Raw genomic sequence first — 12,065 nt, 5'->3', positions numbered from 1 at the left:
TTTAGCCCTCCTTTGTATGGATATGTTGGGTGGATTGACGACATATCCTTACAACATAGGGCTAGGACGTATCTCACTGCATGCTCACATAATGGATGTGTTGTCCTGTTTCTCCTTATTGGCTGCTGCTGATGTTCAGGGCATTTCCCTAGTGATGTAACTGTCTATATATGCAGGGCTAGCATTAGGCAAAGTGGGATCCTGGGCAAAATTTAAACTGGGCCCCCAAATTTCTGCATATTGTACCAACAACACATTTACATTCAATTGGTTTGGCTATGAGCAAATAAGATTACATAACCCCCAATACATGCTGCCTGATGAATTTTAAACACTAAGGCCCTCATGAATTATATACACTGTCCCTGTAATTAATTTCTATACTGGGCCCCATCATTTTATACACCCCATGAATCTTGTATACTAGGGCCCCCCATGAGTTTTATATATTACCCCCCCCCCTTCATGAATTTGCATAATGTACCCCCTCATTAGTTTGCATAGTCCTGTCTTTTAGTTTCGACCACTGGGATTCCCAACCACGTGATGATGCTGCCGTGTGATAACGTCATGACGCAGCAGTGCATCGGGCTAAGAGCGTGACGTGTGTGCCCAGAAAGCTCCCGGTTACAGCTGCATCAAGTACTATTACAGCCGTTGGCAGGGGCCTCTTACGGGTATGGACAGAGGCTCCTGCGATAGAGATGCCAGTCCCTGTGATAGAGATGCCAGTCTGACCCTGCATACTGCAGATGCCCAGAGGTTATCTTGAGGTTGGGGGCCCCTGGGTATTTGCCTCCTTTACCATGGCATAACGCCAGGCCTGCATATATGGGCAGTCATATCACTGGAAATCTCCTTGGGTGTATGTAGAGAAACAATTATATTAGTACAACTTTCTCTGTATGTGCTTACTACTTGCTGCAGGTCTTAAAATTACAAGCAGATTTTTATACATATCCTAAAACAGCAGCTGTGCCCAAGTACCAAATATCTTTCCTTTTACATGGTTAGTACTTGCACTGCTGAATTTTTTAAGGAAGTTTCTCAACTAGTGTTTTCACGTACAAAAGAGGAAGGTGCAGCCTATTTATTAATGTGACAATAGAGTATGTGGAGGGCATGGGATGGTTCTCATTTTCTCAAGTCTAACATATAATAGGAAACTTCCACTGTTTGTGCAAGAGGGTTTTGTACCTTTCAATTCCCTTTTATGACAGTGGCATATTTTTATTAATCATACTAATCTTCCTAACCACAAGGAATGGCAGGATCTTGAAGGATCATCACAGCTGTGCAAACCAAAGCTGGTCATGTACATTAGATGCATATCACTCATGGCCCTGTTCTAAGATAAATGAGGGCCTCATGGTATATCAGATGGATGTAGTCATAAATGATGAGATGGACCTGTCAACAAGTACAAAATGATTTGTGCCTCATCTAATTTTTTTTTATGTATAAACCTTTTTAAAAAATATGATCCCTGGGATGCTTCACGTGAAATACCCCATGCAAATCAAGGGGGCGATAACCTATTTTCATACAACATACATAGCCTTAGAGAAAATTAAAGTTTACAACCTCTTTGGCAAGTGTGAAACCATATTTTTGAGCCTATGAATGAAGTAATAAAAACAAAACAAAAACTTGCAGAGGGAATAAGACAATCAAATAATGTATGTAATTTAACCCATAGTAATATGTACATGGTGACAGGTGACTATTAAACTAGGCCACATCCCTAAGGTGTTAATGCTTGGTTGTAAAGTGGATCACCTTTCTTCCTCATTTCCATAAGGTGCTATATTGTATGTTTACAGCAGAAGATGGGTGCGGTGATATTTAGGAAGGTGACGGCCTGGCTGGCAATTGTACAATTTTTTTTTAATCTACTTGTTTATTATATGTTTTATAGTATAAGAAAGAAATGTGCAAGTGTGCTTTAGCTACACAGCACAGAAAAAGAAGATCTTGAGTTAAAAGGATGCAACTTGGGGTAGTACAGTCTGGTACTGGGAATAGGTTTCTTGATCCTTGGAGGAAAATTTTCCTGCCCATGTATACTCAAACTGGGACGTGGTTGAGCATGTGGCTGGGTGCAGGAGAGAGGAAGGAGGAGCAGAAAACGAAACAAGCTGCTGCTGCTGTAAAATGACAAAATATAAGACAAGTCCCATATTTACACAGCGGCCGGCAAGATCACCATGTGCCGAAAACCTCTTTCAGCCCCCATAACATTCATGTGCATGAAGCCTTACACTGATGCTCCACAGAAAGACAAACTTGGAGAACATTACTTTAGTCAGTTCTCAAGTAATACACTTGTTATTTCTTAACTTCTTCAGAAATACTGTAAGATGGATATTGGTAGATCTCTGAAGATGTCTTCTGAAGTGAAGCTTTCTTTAGCTATTGTGTAAATTACATGGTAGCTCTAACCACAAAAGCAATTTTTATGTGTTGTGTGAAAAAGGACGTTCTTAAAAAAGATAAAGGTATATCATATATGTAAGCTTTGTTAAACAAATAAGATAATAATGATGGATCATGGAATAAAATGATGGACACCATAAGAGAGGCTAAACAGACTCCATTATAGTCAATGGTAACAATTTGCTTCCATTAGTGTCTGTTACGTCCCCTAGTTTCATTATCTTGATAATGCCAATAAATCTAGCAGAACACAGTAAATGTTCACAGTGTTCACATATTATTACAGTATGCAGTGATCTCCTGTGCTCCCTCTAGTGGTGTCTGCAAGTAACCATCAAATACGACCACACATCTACTAAGCATTTAAAATGTACACTGTATAAGCGGAAAGTGCTGACATTTGTGATTTAAGAAAAGACAATATTAAACACATTTAAGAAAAGACAAGAAAAATGGGCACGGTTACAAATGAGTTACCACAGATTTGATAAAATTTAAATATAAAGTCTTAAGGTGGTACTGATAACATGAATATATATATATTATAATGTATCATTTATAATATAAATGTATCAAGAAGAGTCTGCATTGTAACCAAATTTAGTTTGAATCACCCAATGGATCTCTGTTTTACCCCCCTGAAACAGTGCTTGTCTTTGCCATGAAGCATTGCAGCCCAACAAAAGGCCTAAGGGATAATAATTTGTCTTTTGCTGGAATACAATGTAATACTTTCGGAAGCATCACAGTCCTTCATTTCTGAATGCACTGACCTACATCACAGAGGTCATTAAGTGATGATATTCATCTTTTATCTGTCTCTGGCGTCTAGTCATATTCTCTGTAAATGAAAGTGAGAAGTCAAATTCAGCACATTTGTTCTTGGTACATAGTGAAATATTGCTGCCATCACTGTACTCTAAAGAGAGGATTGAAGCTTACAGCAGGGATAAAGGATTGTTTGAAGCCCATTACAACACAAATATGGCATCAAAGAGCTGTAAAATGGAGTTTGCACTGTGCCTCTCATATGATATAATTTCAGGGCATTTCAGTAATGTGGCCTTTTCATACTATCGTACATACCGTATTTTTTGGACTATAAGACGCACTTTTTAGCAAGAAAAAATCTTGCTAAAAAGTGCCTGCCTCTTGTAGACCAAAGGTCAGGGGGATACAGCACTGCCTGACCCTCCTGACCAATGTAATGGAGACCAGGTGATGCCCTGATATAGAGCTGCACCCGATCTTCCAGAGAGGAGAGCCTCCGCACTGCTCTCCCCTCTCCCGAGTGTCCTACAGGACCTGCGGTGATGTCAGAATCATGTGACTGATCACATGCTTCTTACATCACTACATACTGCTGAGAATGCAGACATGATGCGCAGGGACAGGTTAAGAAGAAGGGGAAGCGGGGAATAGGGGAAGGGGGACGTGGGGTTCTGTGTGTATAGCTGTGCTGTGTATGTAACTGTTTGGATGTTGCAGAGCTGTGTGTGTAACTGTATGGTTGATGCAGATCTGTGTGTGTAACTATGGATGATGCTGGGCTGTGTGTGTAACTGTATGGATGATACTGAGCTGTGTATGTAACTCTATGGTTGATGCAGAGCTGTGTGTGTAACTGTATGGATGATGCAGAGCTGTGTGTGTAACTATGGATCATGCTGAGCTGTGTATGGATGATGCTGATATGTGTGTGTAACTGTATGAATGATGCAGAGCTGTGTGTGTAACTGTATGGATGATGCAGAGCTGTGTATGTAAATGTATGGATGATGCAGGGCTGTGTGTAACTGTATGGATGTAGCAGAACTGTGTGTGTAACTGTATGGATGATGCAGAGCTGTGTGCTGTGTGTAAATGTATGGATGGAGCAAAACTGTGTGTGCAACTGTATGGATGATGCAGATCTGTATGTGTAACTGTATGGATGGAGCAGATCTGTGTGTGCTGTGTGACCAACAGGGATATTTTAATTGGTGTAAAATATATTTTTCCTTTTTTAGAAACCCAAATCTGGGCTGTGTCCTACAGTAAGAAGCGTCTTATAGTCCAAAAAATATGGGAATACCAGACTTCACATTGCACGGCAACTTTTCTAGTGTTCAATCTTATTCACATGAATGTGACTCAACTGCAAAAAGGCCATGTAATTAGTAATTGTGGGATATTATTTGGGTCACAGAGTTCACCTGTAGCTCCACACTTTGTCAAACAAGAAATGGATAGAGGAGTAAGGGGTCAGCCCACTACCTACCTATTATTGATGACGCATCCAGCATATAAGAAAATGATAGACACCGTGAGGGGTGTTTAAGTCAGTTTTTAAGCATACAAGCCATGAAAATGTTGCAATTCCAGGACCTCAGGCAGTAATTGTAACCTTCCCCACACCACTCCCTCACCAAGTCTTTGGAGAGTGCATAAGGAGGGGGGCAGATTAAATATATCCTAGTGCAGTTCATACTTCAGTTAAGGCATTTAAGCATATCTTGGGCAACGTGTGCAGCAGGGTAACATCATGAGTTGGCGCCAGCTCTTGATAAATCCCCCCCGTGACTGTTGCAGTTTTCCAATATAGCAGTAGGGGCCATGTGGTTGATTTTTAAAAAAAAATTCAGTTTATCAAGTATGTGGAAGCAAACACCATGTGATCCAAGGTTACTAATGTTTAAATTTACAGTAGTGAAACTTTATAATATCTTGAAAAAAACGGGTCAGAATTGAAACATAAAGTATATTTGTTTATTGTCAATGAATGAGAACACTGTTGTGTGCATTCAGAGGCCAGAAACTTCTACAATGCTTCTCCTATTCTCAGCGGAAAAATAAATACAAGTGTATCTAGTCTGGGCAATACTATGTGAGCAAAAGAGCTTGGACTCTGCACCTACACATTGTAGCAAACCCAATGGGAGACTTGAGTAACTGCCGCTGATGTACCTTGGAAAATACCCTTCGATTATTGGGAGCTTTTACTCATTTTTAAAAAGTGCCTGCACCACAATTATGTTGCACACTACCCTTTTGTAGCGCAGCTGCACTAGGCACCATGCGACACAAGCCCTATGTTACAGGTGCACCAAAAAAAAGTTGGAACACATTGTCAGGGCAGTGCTGGAATTGCCAGATTCATGAAGAACATCCACCAGAAATCCTGAATGTGGCGCTCCCGGCACTATACACAGACAAACTGCATTTAGTGCAGTTTCCACGGTTCCTAGTAAATGTCCCCCAATGACTTCCACTCATACCATCCATTCATTATAACATATAAATACACTTCACAAGCAAAACAAAAAAAAAACTACGACAATAGCTACTCAGCCGGCCAGTTTCTTACAACTATACACTTCAGATTCATTTAGGAACAACATGTTCATTCATCTTTGTATCAGAGGATACTGTACATTCTGGTCCATTAGGCTGTGTCATAAACAGCCTTGAAAATAGTGTTGGACAACTTCAAATAGAAAGAATGACAATTATGAGGTTGCAACTATCAGCACTCATTTATTTTTGCACACTGGCAGCTGACTTTGAACAGAGCCTTTGCTGTAGATGAAGAGCGCTGTGTACATTCAACCTGTATTCTGTTTGTGTGATTTTGCAACATTTGATTGTGTGATTCCATGAGTGGCATTTAATTAAATATGTTGATCACATACACCGAGAATCGCACCTTGTAGCTGCCAACAGGAATCTTCTTTGCAAGACAGGTCTAACTTGTCCTAGTTTTTCCCAGTGCAAGTTTTACACAGGAAAAAAATAGATCTGTTAATCCTATAATTGATACAGCCACACATAAAGAATCACTGTGGCATTGGAAGAACCGAATGTTTAAGTCTAGGTCAATAACATGAACAAATCGTGCAATAACAAGGCAGCAAAAGCTATTGGTGCAATGACTGACACTGATTCACGTTATCATATGTGTGTATATCATATGTTCCATACTCACAGGGTAACTAAGGAAACATAATAAAGGCCATGCCAGCTGGTAACCAGCTGCGAGTAAATAGAGATGTTTCTAGTTGCTAAACAGATGCAAAGACCCCAATCCGTTGCACTCCTTATCTACTCAACAGATCAGCAAATGTAAAAATGGAATATCTATGCATGTGACTAGTCTGCCACTCAACGAGGAGCAAGACAAGTGTTTAACTGGGCTCCATACTTACTATAAGTAACTGCATATGCTACAATGTGGTCTCCAAGCATTAATACAATGCTATTTTAAGTGAAATACACACTTACGGTAACATCTTTGTCGGCGTCATCCTCTGCCCGTGGCATGCGGCTGAGTATGAGCTGAACACTGTCAGTGTGAACAAAGGTTTAGGCTTGCTGGTTGTTTTGGATTGGTTTGGACAACACCCATCAGTCTCCTGTTGCCTGGTTCTGGTTCTTCGATAGTTAACCCATTGTTATTGACAGATTCTCTCTCTACTCACATTACTCCCTCTTCTCTTCTGAGTTCTGATCCAATAACTAATTAGGGCCTTGACTCCTATTTTCCCATAAGATTTCTGCCCAGTCTGTTACAGAAGTGTCTTAGTATGCTCCAGATTTTCTTGTTATTCTGATCTCTTTCTCCTTGCATTCTGACTTTTGGCTTGTGTTATGACTATTCTTTTCTCTTTTTTTACTGTGTTTGTCCTCTTGGTTCCAACCAGACTCTCCTAACTCCTTTTCTTTATTTTAATTGTCCTGTTTTTTGCGCTTTGTTGCAAATAGGGAACAGTTGTCCCTAGTGGATAGGGGATAACTTCCTAAGTTGGTACAACCCCTTTAAATAACACAGTGAAATATTTCTTTCATTGTTATTATCCATTATCATTAAGTGCAAAAAAATGTATCTGCTCACTGGGTGGATTCTATACATGCCTCCCATACTGCAGGATAATGCCAAAGGAACATAAAACAAATGAATTGATCTAAAAGCATGAGGTCCCAATATGATTGTGAGATTTATTGATATCCACAATTATTATATCATTGACCCACAGGGAAAAAAATGTTTTACTAAACACAATATACATGTGTTGTATCACAAATTGTGAGGCTATAGCCATTTTTAGACTGTAGTGATTACACGCTAAGCACTTGTACTTTGGCATCCAAATTTAACCAGTCAACTCATTAGACATCAATTTGGTCGAGTGCCTGTTGGACAATGATTAAGGAAAAGGCTTTACAAAACATTGGTGTCTCTAATAGTGACAGAAAAGAGTGGGCGAAACACAGGTTATATGACAGGGAGCAGATCAGCTAAAGGCAAGCTAAATGTTATCCCAAAGAATGTTTTTAATGTAATACTACAAAAGGAGCCAGATAGATTTATATGTATAAACGTACAGCTAAGAGGCCTATTATTTAAGAGAACGGCACATATCGTTATTTTGTTGGTAAAAATATTGTTAGCCTATGAGGATAAAGTGTCTCTTGGACTTTTTATTTTTTTCTTCTTTTGGTTATTTTGTGTGAATCATGAAACCGCCAAGAATTGATTCACAAAGTTAAAGGTTTTTTCAGACTTTTTTCATAATAAAATGGCTTTCAAAATGCACATTTATAACAATTATAATGAATAAAAGAAAAAGAACATGTCATTTTTACAAGCATATTGACACATTTCCAAATAAAAAACATAGGGGCAGATTTACTTACCTTCGCTGGCTTCAGGTCCGTCCGGGATTTATTAAGGTAGTTCCTCCGCTGTCCACCAGGTGGCGCTGAAAAGCATCGGAACGTGCTGGAGTTCACCGTGCCGGGCCGAGTGAAGGTAAGTGCAAGCTCCGCGACAGATTTTTTTTTTTAAATGCAGCGGTTTTCCCGAACCTGTCGGGTTTTCGTTCGGCCACGCCCCCCCATTTCCGTTGCGTGCATGCCAGCTCCGATGCGCCAAAATCCTGGGGCAATTCAGGGGAAATCGGTGCAAATCAGAAATATTCGGGTAACACGTTGGGAAAAAGCGAATCGGGCCCTTAGTAAATGACCCCCATAATTTGCTTAGGCACCTTCAGACTGACTGCTCTCCAAGCTCGTGTATGCTTCACATTATTCTCATTTTTATGGTGGTAAATTAAAAAAGGTCACATTTAAAGGGAACCTGTCTGGGCAATTTGGGACACTAAATCACGCACAGGTCCTTATGGACTGGTGGTTTAGTGTCCCTAATTGCACTGTAGAAGTTTTCTTTGTGAGCTCATTCCAGAGCTCTCAGTTCTACACATTTCGGCAAGTGAAGCGGCTTCATTGAAGCAACGCCAGATGTGAGTCCAATGTGCCTTATCTAGGTAAGTATAAATGTTTGTATTTTACATTGTACCCATGCACAGCTTTCATAGTTGACCTGAAAGGTTCTCTTTAAATATAAAAGAAAAAAATAGCATTGACTTTTATGTCAACCGACAGACAACCAAGCGAACAAAAGTGACAAGTAAAACGTTAACTAAGCAGTCCCATAACATTAGACTTAAAGGGGTATTCTCACCTGGGCATTCATATTCAATTTAATTAATCTACCATATATAAACATTTCTTCAATTAGATGTTATTAAAAAAATGTATCTGTGTGAAGATAATTTCTCATAAATGTAGCCATATGGTCCCTTAGAAAAAAGACGGTGTCTTTGGATACGGCCACCTCTGCTGGAGTGATTGCACAAAGAAACAAATACAAAAATATTTGTATACGAAGTCCTTGCATGACTAACAGCCGTCCTGTCATAATAAATGCTGAATCCAGTGTGGGGTGGTCGTATCTGAGGAAGCCATCTCATTTCTAAGGGACCATATGACTACATTGATGAGAAATTATCTTCACACAGGATCATTTTTTTAAATAACATCCAATTGAAAAAATGTTTACACATGGGAGATTAATTTAATTAAATGTGAATGCTCAGATGGGAATACCCCTTTAATGTGCTGTTCGGAGGTCAAAGAGAGTTGTGTAGAAATTGGGTGCCAGGTAATTAGGCCAATGTGAATCATACCATAAACTAGAACTTAGATAGAACTAATCAGTACAGTTCTATAATTATATATCACATACTAATATTGGAGGATTTGAGTAATTTGCCTGTGCTTATAGTCCAAAGTAACAGTGTTGCCCACAGTACTCAATACCTAATAGTAGTGGTACCCTATGCTCCAGTACTACATATCCACCACTATAAGGTAGATCTCAATGCACAGCAAATAGTAATTATTGAGATTTAAAATTTTTTCACTCCCCTCAAAGTAGTCCCAAAGCCTGTTGCCCTCTATGCTTCCCACATTTAGGTTGACCACTATCACCCCCTAGAATAGTAAAAAAATACCCCTCTTCACTATTCTATCCATATCCAGTAATCACATAGTCCCACTACATGTATATCAGACAACTTACAAAACTCTTACTCTATAATATCCCAACTCCCCCCAATAATAACATGTAGGCCCCCTAACACCCACAAGGTGAACAACAACTCCATCATCTTACTTGTATGCTCCATTTGGGTAGCTTAAGAGTAGGGGCAATATGGGCTGTCCAATATGGGCTGGGGTTTAAAAAGCCATTGGGCAGCCAAAGCAGAACCCAAACAGGTTTTGCACTTAGGCTTGAGCTAGATTTCTGCAGAAATGGCCCAGATTTAAGACATCCCTTATCTCTGATGAGCTAACTAGCTGTGTAACTGTTGATACCAGCAGAGTGAGTTAGGAAATTATGTGTAATAACTAAAGTATCCCCTTCATCAAAGGACTGTGTTTGGAAAACTGCTTGAAATCTGAAATCACAGGTCTTCCCAATGCATTGTGAAATATCTAAATAGCAACAGTGTGTAGTTGAACAAAATGTACATTTAGGAAAATAAAAAAGATGTTTAGGTTACAAAAGTTCATCAAGTAGCAACGCATCCAAATAGATAGCCTTATGGGTCTATACAATTTGTAATGAATGATACTATACAGCTACTTAACAGTTGGCTTCCAGAGCAGGAGAGGACCCAGGAGATGTATAGTGTACATTGTTGAGCTTTGTATATATGAGCCCCTGTGTGTCAGAAGATGCTTCAATGGTCATGTGATGTCGCACAGGTGCACAGATCATGGAGAGTAATCAGAACTGGGTGTTATAACGAGTTGAGCACCTGTGTGACATCACATGACCATGGACTGGTTTATATCCACAGGAAGTAAACAATAAAAGGGGTATTTCCACGACAAGATTCTTAAATATACTCAGGATAACAAAATAACACATTGGGGCAGATTTATCAAGCTGTCTGAATGTCAGAATATTCCTAGTTGCCCATGGCAACCAATTAAATTGTAGCTAAACCATCTACCCTAATAATCTAAGCACATTGGCAGCACACAGCATCTCATAGCACAGAAGAAACATGAAGTGTCTTAGAGAGTCCCTGCCCACACTGCTGAAACTAGAACAGTAGCTGAACTTAAAGGTTTATTCCGGGCATATGAACGTCTGATACAAAAACCCATAATGCTCAATGACTCAATGTCATTTGTCACAAAATGGAGCTTAAGTAGTTTGATTTTAGGGTTCACAAAAATGTTATGGGCTTCCTAAAGTAGGCAGTGTCATCACCAAGATGGCTGGCACTGGAAACTACAAGTTCCATGATCCTTTAGTTCTTAGTAACTTCTCCTCCCTCTTTTGCTCTGCCCTCAGTGATGATGTAACAGACTGTCCTGCTGTGTTACCTTAGTAATGATGTGTAACTGCCATCACTGTGCATTACCTCACCGGCCATACTGGATGCCCTGCAACCAACCGACTACAGCCAAACATAGTGGTGATCACATGACCTGCCCAGGCAGCTGGAGGACAAGTGATGTGGATATGTGACCAGCAGCCATCTTCTGTCCTGTGTCTGCTCCGTGCAAAGAAAATCAATGGACTGATTAAAGAGCCAGTAGTATTTTTAATTCTCCATCAAAGTGTATGTTTACTGCATTTTTCTGCTAAAAGGAATAAAATTTTAAATACCATCTAATTACAAATTAGCTTATATTTTAAGGACCTATTTGTATATGAATTATGCTGATTCCTGACATACCCATTTAATGCACTTACTTGCAGTATATTGATTTATATGATGTAATAATGTCCTGAAACTAAACTGCAGCGCTAACACAATATTGAAGCATGTAAGGAGTCCCGTCCGCAGCAGTGTGGTCAGCCTGTGACACAGGAGTCAGAGCACGGTCAGTGATCACGGACTGTGGGAAACAGCTCTCATACAATGTATGTCTTTATCTAGATGTATGATTATCTACTGTGTGATAATAAGTGCTCTGTAGAATAGTTGATGTATTTGTGTTCTTCTACTGCCTTAGCAATATTGCCCTATGTGTGATACTGCTCTTTGTACATAACAATATGAGAAACCAAAGCCACATCAGACTCTTTGCACACAAACCACAGAGCAATAATACAAAGTCTAAGGCTCATTTCACACGTTAGGCTGGGGAGGTGGAGGGGTGAGAGATCCTCACCCCTCCTCTCTCCATAGGGAGGCATGCGGCTGGGCCATACATATGGGAAATATGGAGCACGCTCAATCTTTTTTTTCTGATGATGGCACGGTGACACGTGTGCTCACTATACCGTG

General features: G+C 39.8%; 1 long non-coding RNA gene across 2 annotated transcripts in view; it reads right to left on the bottom strand.

Moving 5' to 3' along the window:
- The window catches only part of LOC140128998 (uncharacterized), a 32,155-nt gene extending 20,930 nt beyond the window's left edge, over positions 1-11,225 (bottom strand). For both annotated transcript variants that reach the window (XR_011855240.1, XR_011855239.1), the window contains exon 1: positions 11,155-11,225. This is a non-coding gene — a long non-coding RNA (uncharacterized lncRNA). The remainder of the gene's footprint in view (positions 1-11,154) is intronic.
- Between the last annotated feature and the right edge of the window lie 840 nt (positions 11,226-12,065).

This window comes from Engystomops pustulosus, chromosome 4 (genome assembly GCF_040894005.1).
Source record: "Engystomops pustulosus chromosome 4, aEngPut4.maternal, whole genome shotgun sequence".
In the NCBI taxonomy this organism is placed as follows: Eukaryota; Metazoa; Chordata; class Amphibia; order Anura; family Leptodactylidae; genus Engystomops; species Engystomops pustulosus.
The sequence above is the reverse complement of the archived record's forward strand: the minus strand, read 5'-3'. Positions and strand labels throughout refer to the sequence as shown.